This window comes from Zalophus californianus, chromosome 7 (assembly GCF_009762305.2).
Source record: "Zalophus californianus isolate mZalCal1 chromosome 7, mZalCal1.pri.v2, whole genome shotgun sequence".
NCBI lineage: Eukaryota > Metazoa > Chordata > Mammalia > Carnivora > Otariidae > Zalophus > Zalophus californianus.
In genome coordinates, this window is record NC_045601.1 from 15,743,221 (window position 1) to 15,765,690 (window position 22,470).

The window sequence follows — 22,470 nt, forward strand, 5'->3', positions numbered from 1 at the left end:
TAACTATTAGGAACGCCAGGATTTCAACAAAGCTTTACAGTTCGTATACATTTCTCATTTTATCAAAACCAACTTAGGCGGGTGGTAGCATTTCCATTGTACAGAAGAGGACACTGGACCTCAGTGTGATCAGAGGCTGGGGTTGGCTGGCCACAGGCCCCACAGCCTAGAAGGGATTCACCATGGCCCAAAGGCCAGCACTCATCAATAACGACTTCCAGGGTTTTCCCACGGCATTAGAGATTATGGAAGGACCTGTTGCTATGCATAATGATAAAACGCCATTAAGAGTATTCCATAGTACCCAGACCTGCCTACTCCAAAGAAATCTCTAAACCACGGCACTCTACTTGGCATGACTCAATGATGCTTCCAGGCGAACGGAGCACCCTGGCCAAACCACTGACTTCGATTGGAGGCTTGAAGGGACAGCAGGTTCAAGACAGTCAATCCAGAAGACTCGAACTGAGCTAAATCGATTTCACCTAGCTGTTCCCGGCTCCCAGCAAAGCTGCCCTTCAACGGCATGAGCTGCTTCCTGAAATAATACCACTGTACTTTAATACTTACTCTACAGAGGGCGCCTGGGTGGCTCAGTTGGTTAAGCGACTGCCTTCGGCTCAGGTCATGATCCTGGAGTCCCCGATCGAGTCCCACATCGGGCTCCCTGCTCAGCGGGGCGTCTGCTTCTCCCTCTGACCCTCTTCCCTCTCGTGCTCTCTATCTCTCATTCTCTCTCTCTCAAATAAATAAATAAAATCTTTAAAAAAAAAAATACTTACTCTACAGAAAGAATAGTTGGCTTCAAAATACCCATGCTGAGTCTATTTATTAGACAGAATACTCAGATTACATTTCCACTGTAAGTCTTCTCTTACCAAAATATGAAAGACAGGAGGCTTAAGTGAAACCTAAAGACAAAAGCAGGGGGAGGGGAAGGTCTCCACAACGCCCATTAGCAAAAATGTCAGCGTTGAAGAGTATTTGGACTAAAAATCACTAGTTATGTGAACACGTCAGGCTCAGATTTGATTAATAACGTGAAGAAGAGCTAGAGGACGAAAGCAGGGAACACATATGGGGTCCATGGAAACACAATGAATCTAACCTAAAAAAACGCTTACGTAAGCACCATGATATGGCAAACTAAGTGGGGATCATGGGAAAGCAGGTTTAACGTCTCCATTTTTCAACCCAATAAACCGTGCCCCTTGTTTAGTCACCAGAAGTCTCAAGTTTTACAGAGTTCAGAGTCCTAGAGAATTTCCATAATTCTTGAAGGACGTCTCATAATTCTTTATGAATTGTCAAACTCAAGTTACCTTAACCGGGAGCCAAACTGTCTTTGTCTTTAAACGTGAAAGACCTATAGGATTCAGACACAAACTTTCCTCTACCCTTACATATAACAAAGCACGTTAAATGACATCAAATGAGTCTTAAAATCGGAGATCGCTGCTAGCCCTCCTTATATACAAAGTGTGATAATTATGGATTACTTATTCCCAGGGACCACAGGGCAACTGTCTCTACTTCCAAAAGGCACTTGATGTATTAACTTTGGTAGCAGACAACTGATGACAGGGACCATTATTAAAACTGAGTTTTGAGCCACTGTTATTATATTCATAGCTTGGGTCTCAATGCAAGGGGACCATCCAAGCTCAATCTCCAGTGAGCATTCAAAGCCCATGACAGACCAACCCTCCACAACAAAAATGGGGCTTCATCCCTAACCATATTCGGATTATTTCCACCATTCTATGTTTCATTTAGAGATGCTATTTACAAAATCTCATGCATCCTTATAGATGGATATGTTTTTTTTGCGACAAAAAGAGTGTTTGCTTTTTTTCCCCATCCCCAACCATTTATATAATTTATACTATTGTTAAAGATTCAGGTGCTTCTGAGAGCTACCAGTAAGTTAAAGTCACCTCAAATGGTAAGAAATCAAACCCACTGTTCCTTAACATTAAAGTCCTATCTTTACGTGTATATATATATTCATAAGCATTTGTAAAAGGGGGAGAACACACGCTTTTAGGCTTTATTTATTGGGGGGGGAGGGGCACAGGGAGAGACTATCCAAGCAGACTCCCTGCTGAGCACGGAGCCCAACCGAGGGCTCAGCCTCATGACCCTGAGATCATGACCTGAGCAGAAAACCAAGAGTCAGGCACTTAACCAGCTGAGCCACAGTGTCCCGAGAATTACACGCTTTTTAATACATGTCTGGCTTGTCCTCAGTCATCCCCTCTTTTGTCTATAATTCAAATGCCCACAGAAGAGAAGGATTTATTTATCAGTTATGCCGAGGTAAACACAGAGAGGCAAGGACACAACTTAGTGACAGGGAATGGGAATGTTGGAGCCAGATGAGGTATGAGGTATGAGGGCCATCTAATTCAGGGAAGAAAGCAGTCATCAGGATTCAAGTTTCCAAACAAGAAAGAAAGAGGAAATGTCTACTATTCTTTCACACAGCTTTTTCCATTCCTTTTGAACTTACTTTTACACTTGTACAAATATGGTTATAGAACCTTGACTCCTGAGATAGACATTAGACTTGAAAGACATGCTCTCTGCACTTAACACAGTGAGCACCAGCAAACCTCAATTCCCACTGGATTTGTGCTTCAAAAAGCGTAAACGCCTCTTTTGAGCAAATCAAAACCGTTAATGTTTTCAAGCTTATATCCTTTGAGTGGGTCAGCCAGAGTTTATTCCTATAAAGTATTACCACATTACAACTCAACAAGCTTTAAAAAAAAAAATCTCAGTGCTTCCAGCAACAGTGTTTTCCTCTCATTCCTCTAAGAACAGAAAATATCCAAAATGGCAGCTAAAGCATTGCAAAAAAAAACTACCAGACTTCTCCGTTCCTCTTCCTCCTCCACAGGACTGCCCACAATTTGCTCTGAGCCCCTTTGCAGAGTAAGCAGTAGGAGTATCGAGCTTTTTTGTTTGTTTTTTAAAGTAGGTCCCATATCCAGGGCGGGGCCCAACATGGCGCTTGAACTCACAAACGAGAGATCTAGACCTGAGCTGAGATCAAGAGTTGGACGCTTAACCAACTGAGCCATCAAAGCACCCTTCTTTTTTAAGAATTTTATCTTTAAGTCATCTCCTCACCCAACAGGGGGCTCAAACTCACAATCCCGAGAGTAAGTTGTCATACTCTCTACTGACTGAGCTAGCCAGGTGCCCCAGGATTATCAAGCTCTTTACTGAATGAGTCAAACAATGTTCAAACAGGTGAGTTCTTGACACTCTCAGGACGTTGGGGGTAGAGATGAGCCTGCAGAAGTAACTTCTTCCGCCACAGAAGTGACGCTCTCTGCCTACATCCTCATTGGATGACCACCAGAGGTGGGACTGGCCCCACAGTCCTGCCGTGAATGGGCTCTGACCAGCGCAATTCTGGCAAAACCCAAGAAGCAGAACTGTTAAGCGGATATTAGCAGGAACAACCAGAAGTCAATATGACAAAGACCCACAAACAAATGATCAGAATAAAAAAGATTATCTGGGGGGGAATTTTTAGTCAGTTTTTAAAATTTTTATTTAAGTAATAAATACACCTAATGTGGGACTCGAACTCATGACCCCAAGATCAAGAGTCGCATGCTCTTCTGACCGAGCCGCCAAATACCCCCATCTGGGGAGTATTTTAAACCCCTAATAAAACTTGTAAAGAAAACACTTCAATGTCTTTTTCTTCATTCTAATAGGCAGCGTTTTGAAGGTAAGCCTTTAAAAGTGTCAAACAGAAAAAAAATAGAAATCAGAGTATAAATCAGTAATGTCTTTGGAGAGCAATTTGGAAATAGCTATAAATAATTTAAATGTGCATACCCACTCCAACACACTATTTTTTTTTTTTTTAAGAGAGAGAGAGCACGCACACGCACATGTTCAAGCAATCGAGAAGGGGAGGCAGAGAGAGAGGGAGAGAGAGAATCTTCAAGCAGACACGGAACACGGAGCCGGCACAGGGCTCTTATCTCGTGACCCCGAGATCATGACCTGAGCTGAAACCAAGAGTCAGATGCTTAGCTGTCTGAGCCACCCAGGCGCCCCATCCAACATGCTATTCTAATGGATATGGCTTTACATACTTGAGGTATAGGTACAGTGATGTGCAACACACAATCCATGTAACAGCATCGAAGGGAAGGCAGTAAATCTAGAGACACATGTGGGTAGATGTCTCCAGTTTAAGTGGGAAAAGCAAGTTACAGAGAATGTTTGATTCCTTTATGTGTTTAAAATAAGACAAAAATAACCCACAAATAGGGAGGCAGGAAGGGAAGAAGGGAATGAGAGGTCTCGGTCCGATCTCTGTCTAAGCAATTAACATAAAGAACAAAACTCTAGTAACACTACACAAAATCTTTAACAAATGTTGCCTTTGTAGACTTCTTTGTTTTGCACTGGTGTTGGGGAAGAGACAGTTTTCTTTTTTTATTGAGAGGTGTAACTGATATATAGCATATGAAGGCATGGTTTCCTTTTTATTCATTTTATCATTGCAAAGGTGAAAATACTTGGAGAACCCTAAAATCTGTAGATTCTAGGGCTATAAGCATGCTAATCACCTGGCTTTCCAGGATTCACAAATCGTTTCAAATCATCTGAGCAATGATGGACCAAACTGCTCTCATGAAGCTTCCACCCCTCTGTTCATATGATCTCCAAATGTGATTACCATATTAATAATGTCCTCGGCCACACCATTAATCAAAAACAGAATTGGGGCGCCTGGGAGGCTCAGTCGGTTAAGCGGCCCACTCTTGATTTCGTCTCAGGTCATGATCTGAGGGTGGGGAGATTGAGCCCCAGGTCAGGTTCCACAGTCAGCTCGGCGACTCAAGGATTCTCTCCCTCGTTCTCCCTCTGCCACTCCCCCTGCTCGCTCACTTGCTCTCTCTGAAATAAATAAATCTTTAAAAAATATATATTGACCAAGACCCAGTCAGGAACATCACAGCTCTCCTGCAGGCTACCAGAGGCTCCCGATACATTGATATGTGTATTGTGGACCCATTTCACAAATGTGATTTATATACATTTGCTAATTTGACCTTCTGCCTTAAGGCAACTACTACCATCACCCCCACTTTACGGACAACCTGGGAAGGCGAAGCTGAGAGGTACTGCAACCAAAGGGACTGAGCCAGGATGTGGGCAAGCTGACCCGAGCTGCACACACGGCCTCAATTCGGGAGCGTTCTCACCCGGGCGTGGAGTTTCTTAAGCGCAGAATTCCTCACTTGGGAAACTCATCTCACAAAAATGGCACAGGCTGTAAGAACACAAGGCATCATGACAATGCCAACCAGCCTGGGTTACGCTTAAGCAAAAAGTTTTCCCTCTAATTTAGAGGTCATTTATAGAACACCAACAGAATTATGGGTTTCAAAAGCTTTGCTTTTCTTTTATAAAATAACCATTTTTATTTCAAAACTAATTTAAGCAGAAAACTTTGCAAAACCTAATCTAAGCAGAAGCTTTATAAACTCCAAGTCTAAACACAGTATAAACCTTTAGGACAGAGAGTGAAGGACAGAAGCGGATGCTTTACTAAATCATAGTAAAACTATACTATCCTGAACTATGGGGATCGAATTCCTATAGCTAAGGTCATTACAAAAGAGTAAGAGGAAGAAAAAGATTTTTCAAAATTAACTTCAAATCAGAAACAATTCTAAATATCCAAGATTTGGGGAATGGTTATAGCCTATCCTGTAGGCACTGAGAACGGTGCCTACAAAGTGTATAAGAGTATGGAGATGTATTGTATGTTGTAATAGTCAATTTAAAAGGCAAACTAAACAGTTTTTGTAAAATAACGATAAATACATAGAACATACTGTAAAATAGCAACATTACCAAACTGTTAATATCGTAATGTATCAAAATCACTGGGGAAGGAACTATGAATATTTGATATCCTTTATTTTTCTATTTTTGTGTTCTGTTCTTTACCTAAATAACACGATTACTTTCACAATTGGGTGGTGGGAGAGCTTTGCCTTTGCAAGTTATTTTGTTTCAGTTTATTTTTAGTACGGGCAAAAGGCAGCTAAGAACATTTTGCTTTACAGTGAAGCATTGTAATTCTAATTTCTACCAGTCACATGAATTTTCATGGGAAAACAGAATTGCTTTAAGAAAAGAAACTCAGCAGTGAAACCCTTTTTCAGGAGTTTGTTCATGCAAACTAATCCATATTCCCTCCTCAAGGGAAGATAACACAGTGGGCTCAGAAGGACTAGAGAGCTGGGTACTCTGGGGCAAGATTAAGTACTTCAATTTGGCATTTTGTCATTGTCCCGTCATTGTCTTAGCCTGAAACATGGTGGCTCCAGACCAGCAAAGGGGAGGTGGCCAGGAAAGCAGGGTCTAATCTGCGGCCTTGTGCATTATTTAGCCTCTTATTATTAATCTGTGCATTATTTAGCCTCTCTTACCTCCCGTTCTCTGTAAAATGAGTAAGAATTTATTTTATCTACCTCACAGAATATTTGGAACATCCCCCAACCCATGTCATAAGTTTGTAATAAGTCAACTGTTAACTAAGTTTTACCTGTTTTTATTATACAGGTAATTTGCTGTCAACAGCTATGCTCCAAAGGGAAGTACCTGTCCCGGGCCCATTTCCCCTTCTAAAATGAAAGCTGCAAGAAATTCTTGCCTGACTGGGCCACCCGCTGCACTCAACAACATCTAACATGTTGACTTCTAATCCTCTAATTTTCTAATAGTCTGGGTAGGAGAAGGGCAAGGCAGTTTACATAAAGGTCTAAACGGAGGAGAGACACCAGAGTTGGTTTTTTGTTTTTTTTTTTAACCACAGAAAGTATGGGGGACACAGCAGAGACCACAACACGGTTCCTATTAGCTGTGGAACCTTTGCTCTGAGCTCATTCTCCCAATTATAAATGGGGACTAAGACCATCTCAATTTTTAGACTGTGTGAGATTCAAATGGAGTAATATCTGGGCAGGTTCTCATTCTTAATTGAAAAGCTCTCAGAGAAGCCACCGTGTGAGCCTCAGTCCGCTTGCACAAACCAAGGTATGTATTTTACTCCAATATTTTTATATCATATTAAGGCCACCTTTTAAAAATTCCCATTCTTGCAGTGAGGAGGGTATTGAAGGAGTCAGCGTTAGATTTCAAATGACAAGGGGATCCAACAATATTAGACACAGCTGTGTACAGAGAATGCATTTTGCTATACCCGATCCTGCACACAAATGGGGTTGCAGCTCAAGATTATATATTGATATATATAATATATATATATTATATAGGCACCACTAGAATAAGATGGCCAGAGCCTGGGAATAGACTTGGCCACAAGGAAACAATGACTCAAGAGATGCAGGCTCTCCTGCCTGGGGATCCTGGTTGGTCTGACCCTCAGGTAGCAAAGGCAAGTTATCCTGCTACAAGAAAGAGACTGTACAGGACCCCACCACCACATGTACATAGAGCTGCAAGATATTAATGAGCCCATCTATCAAGACCGCTTAAAAAGTTGACCATCTGGGGGTGCCTGGCTGGCTCAGTTGGTCGAACATACAACTCTTGATTTCAGGGTTGTTGAGTTCAAGCCTCATTTTTGGGTGGAGATCTAACATAAAAGTAAAAAAAAAAAAAAGTTAACCATTTTTATGACTGAAGAGTTATTTTATATAAGTCAACAGCCATAGCTCCAAACAGTATATTCAATCTAGAACCAAACTGTCCAAACAGTGCACAACTGAATATGGTGAAACTATTTCAGCCCTCCCTTTTATTTAAACACAAGCACAGAGAATTTCCCAAACTATTTTTAAATTTCTAGAAATAAGCAGAAGGCTAAATGCAGAAACTGATGACTCCACCACTAATGCATATTTATAAAAATTTTAGATGAGCCACAGCCCTAATTTTTGTGAGCTAACTGGATTGAATTCCTTAATCCCTCTAGGCTTTCCCCTACACAGCCATGCTTTGTAACAAGTTAGCCTTAAGATGCTCTGTCTCTGTATGAAACCATTCTACCCCAAGGGCAGTCCATCTCTGAGATGCAGAAATAAAACTTATGAAAACAAGAGTTGTGAAATAATTTTTAAAGGTTTTTTTAAGATTCCAAAAAGTTCTCAATTCTGTAATGTCTGACAATAATAATGTGGTCACCTTATTTTATAAAGCCTTCGACTATTAGGTGTATAATGACTGATCTGCAGACAACATATCTTGTATTTGTTTTAAGATAAGCAAATAAAATTTGACAAAATAAGATTGGGGCGCCTGGGTGGCTCAGTCAGTTAAGCATCTGCCATTAGCTCAGGTCATGATCTCAAGGGGTCCTGGATGGAGCCCACTGGTGGGCTCCCTGCTCAGCAGGGAGTCTTGCTGCTCCCTCTTCCACTGCCCCTCCCCCTGCTCACACTCTCTCTAATAAATAAAATCTTTTTTAAAAATATATATTTGTCAAAATAAGATTAGTAAAATGTTGATCACAGCTGAAACTGGGTGATAGGTACATGGGTGTTTGTTATACTATTCTATATTCCATAAATTTAGAAAGGATGCAAGGTAATACACACACACACACACACACAAAAGGAGCCCTTTAAACTTGCAAGGCTTTTTAGTGCTCGCTTCGGCAGCACACATACTAAACTTGCAAGGCTTTTTTTTTTTTTAATATTTTATTTATTTATTTTGACAGAGAGAGAGACAGCGAGAGAGGGAACACAAGCAGGGGGAGTGGGAGAGGGAGAAGCAGGCTTCCCGCTGAGCAGGGAGCCCAACGCGGGGCTCGATCCCAGGACCCTGGGACCATGACCTGAGCCGAAGGCAGACGCTTAACGACTGAGCCACCCAGGCGCCCCCTTGCAAGGCTTTTTAAAGAGAGAAAATGACCTGCTTCTCAAGTTTCAGAGATACTGTCAAAACGTTGCACCAAAAGCTCTTCAAACTACATGAAACTGAGAAGACTATATCCCTGGGCCAGGAGTGGTTCTAGTGACCTCTAAAAATAAGATGTTTTCAGGGCGTCTGGGTGACTCAGTGGGTTAAGCGCTAACTTTTGATTTCAGCTCAGGTCGTGATCTCAGGTTTATGACTTCAGGGGCTCCCTGCTCAGCGCAGGGTCTGCTTGAGAATCTCTCTCTCCCTCTCCCTCTGCTCCTCACCCCTCCCATCCCACTTGCACACAAGCTCTCTCTCTTTCTCAAAATAATAATAATTAGTAGGATGTCCTTATTTCTGAGAAATGACGTTTGGAGATCTTTTTCTGATCGCGATTTTCTTCCTGAAAGAGGCCCTCCTATAAGGCAGCAATTTCATCTCTTAAAATACTGATGCCCCGAAGCATCTGATCTTTAAATAAAACCTCTGCTTGCTTTTAATTTCATGCTACGTCTTCCCACTCATCTCTTCAGCAAAACAAAACCAACAAACAAAAAAAATATCTCCTTACTGGTTATTGACATTAAACAAGACTGAGTTCAGCTGAAGACCCAGAAAAGGGGGTGGGCGTCTCATCACCATCATCTAGAGTCAATGTGGCTCTCTTCCCTACAGCCCCAAGTAAAGAAAACACACACTCTGACTAATCATGATTTTGAAATTTCAATGCTGACTAAGTAATGTTTCTGGAATATGATCTGCACAGCACATGAGCTTGTGGGTCCTAAATGCCACTTAGTGAAGGGTATTTAATACCAAATAGAGTCTCTGGCCACTGTCTACAAATCTCTGATTTCCCTCTTTTTTTCTTTTTTAAGCAGTATTCACCTTTATGATTTCTCTATTTCTTGTAATTTTCAGGAAAATTCATTAAAGTCCTTAATGTAGTTTCAGGAGGAATAGCCCAGAGTCACCCCTAGACATGAGAAAGAATGAAAGTTGGGGCGCCTGGGTGGCTCAGTCGTTAAGTGTCTGCCTTCAGCTCAGGTCATGATCCTGGGGTGTCCCTGCTCGGCGGGGAGCCTGCTTCTCCCTCTCCCACTCCCCCTGCTTGTTGTTTCTGCTCTCGCTGTCTCTCTCTCTGTCAAATCTTAAAAAAAAGATTTTATTCATTTATTTGACAGAGAGAGAGACAGCAAGAGAGGGAACACAAGCAGGGGCAGAGGGAGAGGGAGAAGCAGGCAGAGTGAGGAGCAGGGAGCCCGACGTGGGGCTCGATCCCAGGACCCTGGGATCATGACCTGAGCCGAAGGCAGACGTTTAATGACTGAGCCACCCAGATGCCCCAGTAAATAAAATCTTAAAGAAAAGCGGGGGGGGGGGGGGAGAATGAAAGTGAAGAGAGACCCATGAAAATCACGAGTTAATGCTTTTAGCATGCAAAATTAATTTAATTCAACTGAATGCTAGTATTCAAGTAATCAAGAAGTTAAAAACAGAAAATAACATATCATATTTTTATGTAAATCCCAAGGCCTTGGCCACTACAGGTGAACTCTATTGGTAATGTTAAGTACAAACTAGGCCTCTAAATCTCAGTGATCAGCATTTTTCAAACTGGTATCCAAGAATATCAATATTCTAGGTCTATCAATAGCAATGTGCCAGGTATTACCTCAGTAGTATTCTGGGCTCAAATCATCTGGGAAAACTGATCTAGTGGAGTCTTTAGTGTGCACTCTGAATCTCTAAGGGGGAAATCATTTTAACATTTTAAGATTTTATTTTTAAGTAATCTCTATACCCAGTATGGGGCTCAAACTCACAACCCTTACATCAAGAGTCACGTGCTCTACCGACTAAGCCAGCCAAGTGCCCCCACTGTAGCATTTTCCAAAACGGACTTGCCCACTGAACGCTTGAGTCCCATCTATTAACAGCCCTTGTAACTAAAGACACCAGGGTAAATGCAGTATGTTTTTTCAGCCAGATATTCCCGTACTTTAAAAAGTTACAGTTGTTTTAAAAAATACTAAAGATCTTCAGTTCTCTGGGAAAGTATGTGAAAGAAAACAGAGCTCTAAATCTGGTGAGGTGGGAGATCCACCATGCTGATTTCAGACAAAGGGAATTTATAAGATCTCTGCTTGAGATGAGGGAAATAAAAAGTACCACCTACCAACTACAGCAATTCACTGTGTGAAGAGGGTCTACGAGAATGCCAGTACATGAAAGGCCTACCTGGCAATGTCTGGAGCTCCCACCACATTTAGGTCTGTATCGTACTGAAGACAGAGAGATGCTCCATAAAACAACAAAAAGAAACATGTGAATCCTAGACACCACCAGCATCCTCCTGTGTGCAAACTACATGCTGAAAATGCAGGACATGAGGCATTCCAGATGTTCTCCACCCCAAAATATGCCTCATCTAGGTGGTGGTCCTAACACCCCTGGCTAAGAGCCACGACTCAGCCTCATAGAATCAGAACAGAACTCTTAAGGGTTCAACTTTAACTGTGTTCTTCCCCACCGCCCCGCCCCCCACCCCAGACCCGACTTCCCTTTAACCAAGAAAAAATGATCCTACTTATGTCGGATCACTGATACAACCTTCCTAATACAGATACTCAAGTGACCCATGGTTGAACGGGTGTGTCCACTTGGGGAAACAGACTAAGCAGCCCAACAATTCAAAGTTTTGAATTAACCACTTTCAGGTTAATTACTTTCTTGTTAAGCTTCCAAGCAATGCTGAACTTGCATGTTTAACTGTAGTAGGTACTTAATATCTATTGGTTACTTATTTGACTGTGGACTCTCCAGATCTGGCCAAGTTAGACACCTCAGGATACGGTTCCCTAAAGCATTATTTTCTAGTGTAATAACATATATTATGAATGTCTAAGACAGGTTATTTTCCCCCCTCTTTGAGTTGTTGCACCTGCAAGATATACAAGGTAAATCAAACACTTGCCATATGGATGTCATAGGCCCCTGCAGATCCCAAAGGCAAAATAATCAAAGTATTACTATGAAGAGAACAATGAACATGAGTAGCTTAAAAGCACAAGATTGGGGCGCCTGGGTGGCTCAGGCGGTTAAGCATCTGCCTTTGGCTCAGGTCATGATCCCAGGGTCCTGGGATGGAGCCCCACGTCGGGCTCCCTGCTTGGTGGGAAGCCTGCTTCTCCCTCTCCCACTCCCCCTGCTTGTGTTCCCTCTCTCGCTGTCTCTGTCAAAAAATAAATAAAATCTTTAAAACAAAGTGTTCTGAAACATGTCTGACTATTTTCATGCCCTGTTTCTTCTGAGTCCCTGTACCAGAGTTCATACTCGTTTGGTTTGTGGTAGATGCAGAAGTCAAGATCCCAATTCCCGCTTCATCCTACACACCACGTCACATTCAAGTCATTACTCTGGTTAAGATCCTCTCAAGAGGACCTGTTCTTAGGTAGCAAAATATTCTATCACATCCTTGCTTAGGAATTGAATACTACAAAAGCTCTGAAATCCACTGCATGCCTTAGAAAGGCTAACTAGTTTCTTAGCTTGACAGATCAACAGTTTTGACAAAGGAGAAAACCAGCATTATCTCCAGTAAAGTTTAGATTTTAAGCTTCAAAACACCTTTAGGTGCTAATATTACTTCTTCTAATCAAAGATGTATCCCTATGACATGAGCATCAGTAACTTCAGAGAGGGAGTAAGTTATGAAAAATTTTCAGCACTAAACTTTGCACAATCAACTCCAATATCCAAAATAAAATACACATCTGGGATTGAGTGAGTGTCCAGTGGTAGCAGCCCATCACCTATATATATGTAGGAGGGAAGGCAGAGATGGAAAAGTGGAAGACACACGAGGGTGTCTTACAAGAAGCTCTTCTCCCATCCTGATGAAATTGTTTAATTGCTTGTTCTAAGCAGCCCAAAGCAGCACAAATTACCACCTCTTGCAGGTTCCACCCCAGTGTATGGAAATGAGAGTAAGTTTACTGCAAGCTTTGCCCAACCTAAGTAATATTTAATTAGGAGCATACTTGAGGTCAAAGTTAAATAACATACATTATCAGTATGCAAATTCAATGGCTGTACTGCCTTTGAACTATATTGTTTAAAATAATAGCTGATTAAAATCCAGGTGGAGCGAATTTATCACTGTTGCTACTTCAGTTCTAAGTCTGTGCTCCCTTTGACTGAAAGAAAATGAACACACAAAACTGCCTGTCGAATGAACTTAATTTCTAAAGATGGCCCATCTAAGATAATGTGATTTACCGAAGAGCAGACAACTGCTATCCCACAATGTTCAACTCCAAATTATTTTTAGCGTGTAATCACTTTAAAAGATCCTGATAGAGACTAGAAAAGCAACACATTGCTATTCCACAGAGTGCCGTGCCGTGTTTTCTACGTAGCATATCTATAGCTTCCCAGGCTGAATTTTCAACTGCTTTTCAATTGATTAAATGTCTGCCTCACATCCGCTGCTTTCTGAAGCCTGCCAGGCAGGGGGTCCCACTGCAGAGCCTCTCTGGCCCGGAGCTTTTAGGATGGAAGGCAAAGGCACTCAGCAAGGAAGGACGCGAGGGGGCCGGTGAGAACTATGTTAAGCCATCCTGAGGGCCGTCCAGAAACGCCTCCTTCGATGTAAAAAAAAAAAAAAAAAAAAGCTAAAGAAAGTTTCCTATATGCTGTGGCGTGGATTATTTAATAAAGTTATTAAACATCTAGCTCTGATAATGGACTTGAAGACGCCATTTTGGAGAATCCATTTAGGGTTGGTGGATGATTAATAGCAGAATTAAAATGATAAACTGAAATGGGTTTCTCTGACGTGTGGGCTTCGCTCTGTACTCCCAGAGTTCAGCCGGCCGGCTGCAGACCCAAATACAAGTGATGTGAATGCAGTCCTGCCGGGCCTTGAGCACAACCAGTGTTTAACAGGGAAGTCGGCTCGCAGTCAAAGACAGCCTCGGCCCACAGATTCAGAAAAGGCAGGTGATGGGGCGCCTGGGTGGCTCAGTTGATTAAGCGACTGCCTTCGGCTCAGGTCATGATCCCAGGGTCCTGGGATCGAGCCCCGCATCGGGCTCCTTGCTCTGCGGGAAGCCTGCTTCTCCCTCTCCCACTCCCCCTGCTTGTGTTCCCTCTCACGCTGTCTCTCTCTCTCTCTCTCTCTGTCAATTAAATAAATAAATAAAATATTTAAAAAAAAAAAGAAAAGGCAGGTGATGGCAAGACCATTCCCTTAACTGGTAAAAATGCTCTAGCACCCAGCGGGATGGCGTAGTGCAGTAAATGGAAGGGCATGGGCATCCCAGCCGAGCCTTCTTTATGAGCCGTGAGACATCTGAGCACATTTCTCATCCCGAGCCTACAAAGTGGGGATGACACCCCACCCCGATGAAATCAGAATGGTACCAGGTATTTGAAGTTTCCAAAGCTGCTCAGGTGATTCCCAAGGGCAGCCACGGTCCCAGAGTCAGGATACCGACCACAGCAGACTGTCCGTTGGCGAACGGAGACACTGGGTTCGGTCATTTGCCACAACTGGAAAACAGCCCTCAAAGGGAAAACACATCAGAATGCAGGTGAGTTTGTGGGATGTAAGTTTACAGGCACAGGGACTCGGTTTCCCTGCAGGTAAGTTTACGGGGAGGGGGGGCGCGGGGGGAGAGGTAAAAACAAGAAAGTGATGAAGGTGGGGAGGGAAGCGGAAAGGGAAAGTGGCATTTCATAAAGACAGTGAGGCGGCCTCACTGCCTGTTGAGCCCTTAGCGCCAGGGATCAATCAGCTTGGCTTGAACTTTTCCTCTGCTATGGATTTAAGAGTGGAGGCGGTATAGAGGTGAGGTGTGGGGGGGGGCGCAAGTGCAAGAGAAGAGAGGACAGCAGGCACTGCTTCTCATGTCCGGCCGGCCAGCCAGCCCGACACTTGGCTCATCACGGTGTCCAGCTGGCGCAGCCGTGGTATGCTGGAAGGATCTGTCACCCAGCCCCCTTACCGAGGGCTCAGCAAAGACAGCATCTCGGCCTCCCAGACACTTCCCGGTGATCCTGTCACCCAAATGGCCTTGATCAAGCTACTGGGACTCACGGAGAAGGAACACCATGATTCTAGGTCCCATAAGCATGCAAAGACACTAAAATATTTTTTTTCCATAAAGAAATAGTGACTGTTCTAAGCACAGGTTTAAATTGGTTGATGTGTTTCTTCTGTCAACAGTAAGCATCCAAGTAATCTTGTTCAGATGCCTCTTCCCAAACCCTGCCTTCTGGACGAAGGAAAAGATATTAAAACAAAAACAAAACTGCCTCAAACCCTAAACATACTAGTCATTGTTGTTATCCAAGGAATAGAGTCACAATCCAGGTGACACAACACACGTCTCTGCAAGTTAAGCATCTCTCGGTCTTTGTTCTGCATGAGCTTAGACAAGCCTATTAATAAACCTGGAGAAGAAAGCGACATCTGGGACGCCCCTCTGCCCTCCCATTACAAAATCAAGCCCCCACAGTATCTATACTGAAGAGCGACCATGCTTCTTTTCTCTAGGTAAATCTCAACTGGCTTAGACTGCATTAATAAAGACATTCTAACAAAGACAACACCTAGAAAGAAATATGGCAGCTCTGCAATCTTTTCTTTCCTATGAAGATTTATTTTAGAGAGAGAGAGAGAGAGAGAGAGAGAATGTGTGTGTAAGTGGGGGGAGGAGCAGAAGGAGAGAGAAAGGGGGAGAGAGAGAATCTCAAGCAGACTCCCTGCCGTGTGCAAAGCCCCATGCAGGGCTCGATCTCACAACCCTGAGATCATGAGCCACCCAGGCACCCCTCCTGCTTATTTTCCTGGTTTTTAAAAATTTCTCAAAGTTCTTAAATAAGTTACACTGCACATACACCGACTTTCTTCTCAGGATCTACCTAACTCTACTGGAAGTTGTTTCTAAAAAGCAGACATCATGAAAAGCTTTATCATTGGCAAAGCCCTATGAAAAGCACACCAACTACACGTTTCTGTTGTTTGCTTGCTTGCTTGATTTTGCTACCCAATTTATTCCCTCATACTTCTGCTTCTGATACATACAGAGTGGTCAGAATATTCACTAATATATAAGCAAGCACTCTAAAACGCATTACCTAACTACACTCAGTCTGGCTAAGCAATGAATGTGCAGAGAGACAAATCTGTATCACCATCTCCTCAGCAGGGGGTGGAGAGTATTAGCTTGCATCTCTTCATCTGCACTCGTCGCTGGTAGTTAATTATTACTTGAATATAAGTGATCATATACAAGTGCATTTTCCAGTAAAAAGGGAATCCATTAACCTAATTTATAAATCATAAGTTAAACCTGTCAAAATAGCTTTTAGAGCTGCCAGCAATCATGGAGAACATGTAGTAATGCTCTTAATACCTTGATTTTTAGCTTTATAGGGGAACACAGAGCAGTGCTCATCCCCCACATAAACACACACAAGCATTCATTTGGGAGGAAATCACTCTGTCAAATGCAGACGTTGTTACTTCTGAATGGGTGTGATTAGGGTGGGGGGCAGTGAGACACAAGACAGAAGTATCCCAAATCTAACAAAGATATGAATTAAATATTTCAGCAATTGTGAATTCTAACTACCAACTTTACAACAGCACTTAATTACCATTAGCACCTGTTGTTTGAGAAGTCAGTTTAAACAGCGTGCTCGTGGTTCTTTAATAAATCTGCACCCATCTCAGCTGGCTCCACCAGTCCAACAACTAGGGGATCTTGGTCAGGTCCACACTGACAGCTCTGGTTCTTGTTTTAGTCTATAAAGTATAAACCCAGAACTCTGAGCTCTAACCTTCTAATCTCAATCAGGACAAGGAAATGATCGGCTTTGACACCTGGATAGACAGAGTAGACTAGCTTGTTTTGTCCACAAATGCTTCGATAAATAACTGGCATCTAAACAGAGATGGCCAGGGCGCCTGGGTGGCTCAGTTAAGTGTCTGCTTTCGGCTCAGGTCATGATCCGGGGATCTTGGGATCGAGACCTGCGTCGGGCTCCCTGCTCAGCGGGAAGCCTGCTTTTCCCTCTGCCTCTGCAGCTCCCCCTGCTTGTGCTCTCTCACTCTCTTAAATAAAATCTTCTAAATATAAAAAAAAGAAACAGAGATGGCCAATTCCTTACCCACATGGCAAAAAACCTCCTAAAAGCAAAGTAAATGATTTCCGGAGGAAAAGATTAAAGATAATAAAACATAATTTTATTTTTGTGATATACACCAGAGTGAAAGAACTGTAAGATTTTATTTATTTGAGGGGCGCCTGTGTGGCTCAGTCATTAAGCATCTGCCTTTGGCTCAGGTCATGATCCCAGGGTTCTGGGATCGAGCCCCGCGTCGGCCTCGCTGCTCAGCGGGGGAGCCTGCTTCTTCCTCTCGCTCTGCTGCTCCCCCTGTTTTTGCACTCTCTCTCTCCCTCCCTCAAATAAATAAATAAAAATCTAAAAAAAAAGATTTTATTTATTTGAGAGAGTGCACACACAAGCAGGGGGAGCAGCAGAGGAAGAGGGTGAGGCAGAGAATCTCTGACTCACGCTGAACATGGAGCCCGATGTGGAGCTCAAAATCAGGACCCTGAGATCATGACCTGAGCCAAAACCAAGATCAGACATTTAACCAAGTGAGCCACCCAGGCACCCCGAAAGAACTACATTAAAACGACATCTTTCCAAAGGTATCACAACACTGAAAAGTATTATGAGGATGAAAAGTAGATAAAGTAACAGAGGCACCTATGCAAGATAGAGCTTAGGTTATTGTAAATGCCTTCTTTCCATCATTACACACATTTTCTAGTTCAAATGTCTTGTCTAAGCACACAGAATTTAGGGTCCTTTGAAAGGTGTTATTTTCCAATTTTATCTGACTTTAATCTACCCCCCCGTTTTGGTATAAAACAGATTTTTCTAAACCAGAGATTACCAGACAAGTTACTGCAAAAAAAAGAACTTTGATTGTTTTAATAATCATTTGTCTGAAGTGTGTGTTTTATTCTCCTAAAAAGCATCCTTTCCCTTTCTTTTTTTTAAATATTTTATTTATTTGACAGAGAGAGACACAGCGAAAGAGGGAACACAAGCAGGGGGAGTGGGAGAGGGAGAAGCAGGCTTCCTGCCGAGCAGGGAGCCCGATGCGGGGCTCGATCCCAGGACCCTGGGATCATGTCCTGAACCGAAGGCAGATGCCTAACGACTGAGCCACCCAAGCGCCCCAACACATGTTCATTTTCTAAGAATCTGTCAAAGCTATACTCTTTGAAGTTTGTCATGCTTTACTGGATGTCAGTTGACATAAGCAAACTTAAAAACCGCCCAAACCATCAGTCTGGCCGCAAAGTGGACAATGAAATGAAAGAAGCCAAGAATGGAGGCAGGGAGATGGGAAACAGGGAGGAGACCCTGGGGACAGCAATACCTAATCTGTCATAGATTCGAGTGAAGCCCACAGGACCTGACACTGGAAAATGGACTACCAAATTGGAGGCTTGATTATAAGTAATAGTTTGAGTTCAGAAAAAACTCACCCTGTTCGTGGTTTCTAAACCTGGGCTTTGTCTTTATTCTCATTCTCTCCCACCTCCCCAGTTCTGTGGGGTTCCTTAATCTCTTGATGCCGGTTTTGGCCATTGATAGAAAGAGGATTTACATGTTTGTATATGTTAAATGCTTAAGAAAGCACCTGACACATAGTAAGCATCCAATTAATTTCAGCTATTAACATTACAAAGAATAAGTCACTGCTTTTCTTGCCCTGTCCTTCCATTTGGTCCCAACAATTGGGCCATCTTTTCTCAATACTACTCCCTCCCAGGAAAGGAAGAACATCCTACGTGCAAGAACCTAGACACTTGGGGATCATCTTGGGCTTTTCTGCCCCTTGTTCATCCCTACACTGATGCACCATCAAGTCCCATCATTTTTCATGTTTTCAAGGCTGTCTGCATCCACTTTGATTTCCGCTCTAGCTCAGGTGTCAACACTGCACGTATGATTTACTGCAGGCTGCTGTGTCCTGAGAGCTGACCCCCCGGTTACCTTCTCGAGTTTTCCATCTGCCATGTGTCTCCCTTACTTCCTAAACCCTAACTCCTCACCACCTGTAGCAGCAGACAAAGCCTCCTTATAGAAGAGCCTCTACTTTCCATTTGCTCCCATTACTCTCCTTCCTAAAGGCTCAGTCTTGGGCTAATCGGGAAGAAATCCTCAATTTTGCCAGTCACCTCTGCACTTTTATGCAACATGAGTGCAGGCTATGCTGTGGGAAGCTAGCAACAGTTAAGCCAATAAGAAAACTCTACTATCAACTCATGAGTTTGGGGATCCAGCACCTTACCCATAATACGCTCTAAGTAAATTACTGAATTCACATTTGACTAGCCTGAACGTCGAGAGTAATAACATAAAGTGGAGAAAGACAGCACGGATTGGATCAAGTCTACACGCAAGAGGGGAAAGGCAATTGTTTCAAAGAATCCCTATGAGCGATAACACCATTAGAACTCAGGCCAAAGAAAGCCTCACTTTAGAGAGTCCCATTCTGGCCCTCCGCAAGGCCCTCTCCTCCCTACAGGAACCAAGAGGAGAAATCTACCTGAAATCAATGTCTCACCTGCCCCGGGACCCAAGCTCACTGTGTCCCCAGGGCCTAGAAGCCAGCCAACGGGCATTTGTTATGATGGAGGTTGGTGGGGGAGGGGCAGGCACAGAGCTGGACAATCACATGCATGTGCTGGAGGCCCCTCAAGGTGTAGGGTCAGCCAGGAGTGAGAAGACAGGCTGGAAGCAGATGCTCCCTGCATCATCACCTTCTGGCCTGGAAGGTCTAAGGCTCAGATTTGGCCTTCTTGGTCATTATGAAGGTTTAATTGTCAGGAAAGGGAATACATCTCATCTAACAGCTTACTAGCTTAATAGATTTATAATATTTTGACATGTGGTATGTGGATCCTCATTTATATTCTTGCCCTGGGCCCTGCAAATGTTAGGGGTGAGCTTATAGGAGAGACAAATCGGGTTATGACCAGCCCATGCCCTAAAGGGAAAAACACAGCCTGCTCCATCAGAGTAACCCCAGGGAGGTAAACCTGGGCATCTCTGAAGCCTGATCTCCAAGATGTCAACCCAGGGCTCCACTTACTGAAGCTGTATGACCTGAGGCAAGCCACTTCACCGTTCAGAATGTGCCTGTTTCCCCCTCATGAGGTTGTTGAGAGGATTACACAAGTTGATATTTGTGAAGTGTCTGAAACAAGCCCTGCAACCGACTAAGCCCTACATGTTTGTTAAATAAACAGCGTGTGTGGACAAAAGAAAAAAGCCACAAGAAACTGGGTCCCAACCTCATGTAGAATGTTTTACCCACCCAAATCCAAGATTCTGTGTTATCATCAGGACACGGCAGGTTTAAGTCGGGTCTGGGACCTTTGCCTGGAAACCCAAGCGAAGACACTGTTGGCAAGAAAAAAAAACTGGAAAATGTAGATAGCTGAGGGACTGCCTGCAAATGCAAAAATATAACCATGAGTTTTAAAGCAGTAAGACCCTAATAGATAAAGTGGGCAATAAATACCATTCATAACGTGAAATTAAACCAATGAATCAACAACAGAAATACATCATCTGCTCTAATAAACTCAAGGAAGGCAAAGAGCAAACTTAAGATATCATCCTTCGCCTGTCCAAGTAAACTCTACAATATCAGTGATGTGGCAGTGAAATCTCAACACTTACCCATTCCCAGTGGCATCGAAATTAGCGTAACTTATAAAAGCATGCCATTAACAGCCTTCTAGCCAATTCGAAGACTTACAAGTTAAGCCACTTATGTACTGGGGATTCAAATTCCTGTCCTGACTACAAAGCACAAGCTCTTCCTATTCTGTCATGAAGCCTGTAAGCTCACCTTATAGAAATAACAGGAGGAGGGCCGAGAAACAAAGCCACTCCCTACAGAATGGAAATAGGCTGTCAGTGTGTTCACTGGCAACTAAAAAGAATGGCTTAGTCAACTGTCATGTATGTAAATGACATGAAAACATAAGGAATTCTATAAATGAAAGCAAAATAGGAGTGTGTTAAGCTAACTGTAACCCAATAAAAATTCATATGCTTATAAATTCAATTATAAATAACATACATTGACATAAATATATATAAATTTAAAATTCATATGGCAAAATTGGGAGGGGGATGTTCCGAATATTTCAAAGTATCTATTATAATATTTTTTAAAAAGACAGTAAAATTATGAGACATTAGAGCATGAAGGGTTCCTCTTCAAGATCTAGAATAGTTCCTCCACTACACTACTGAGAACCAAGATCTGAAGGAATGTAACTAGTCAAAGGTCAGACCTTGTTCAGAATACAAACCACCCTAAAAAAAAATCCCAGCTTCCAGGCCACTGTTCCCGTCTCCTTCTCTACAAAGAAAGAAAGAAAGGAAAGAAAGAAAGAAAGAAGGAAGGAAAGAAAGAAAGAAAGAAGGAAGGAAGGAAGGAAGGAAGGAAGGAAGGAAGGAAGGAAGGATGGAAGGAAGGAAGGAAGGAAGGAAGGAAGGAAGGAAGGAAGGAAGGAAGGAAGGAAGGAAGGAAGGAAGGAAGGAAGAAAGAAAGAAAGAAAGAAAGAAAGAAAGAAAGAAAGAAAGAAAGAAAGAAAGAAAGAAAGAAAGAAAGAAAGAAAGAAAGAAAGAAAGAAAGAAAGAAAGAAAGAAAGAAAAGAAAGAAAGAAAAGAAAATATGTTAGTAAGATAATACTAGGGAATACAATCTTTTTAAGATTTTACTCACTTTAGAGAGGTAGTGACAGAGTGTGTTGTGAGGGGAAGAGGGAGAGAATCTTCAAACTCCCCGCCCAGCGCGCAGCGCCCCAAGCCCCACGTGGGGCTCAATCCCACGACCTATGAGATCATGACCTGAGCCGAAACCAAGAGTCAGACGCTTAACCAACTGAGCCACCCAGGCACCACAGGGAACACAATCTTTTAAGACACTAGAATAACAAGAATCTTCCCCAAGAGTTGGAATAAGGTTCTGGGTGTGGGCACTCTAGGCCGTTAAAGTAGTACAGACTGTAATGACACTCAAGGTCTGTTGTTCTTTTCAAATCCACTATATTTAAAAACTTACTGGAGGGTTTTAGGAAAGAAGCATGAGGTTTTGATAGAAAAACACTTCTAAACTCATTGTCCTAAGCTAAGTCATGAACTAGACATTATCATTTCATGACTCCAGCATCAATAATATTGCAGAGAGAAAGAGATCTCCAGCACATCTGTATTCAAAGAATGGACCCTTCCAAAAGCAAAATCCAACCGGATTGATGGTGCATCTTTAATATCGATAAACAGCACTTGGATTCTCCTTCCTTGTGAGTCTCTCCACATTCATAGACCCAATGATTATCTTCAACCTAGAAATTAGTATGAGGTTAATTTATGAAATTTTCAATTATTGGACATGATACATTTTCATTATTGTAGATTTTAAATAAAATGTAAATGAGA

General features: G+C 42.6%; 1 protein-coding gene across 1 annotated transcript in view; it reads right to left on the reverse strand.

The window, feature by feature from the left end:
* AKAP12 (A-kinase anchoring protein 12) overlaps window positions 1-22,470 on the reverse strand; it is a 95,588-nt gene that overhangs the window by 44,528 nt on the left and 28,590 nt on the right. The window lies entirely within an intron of this gene.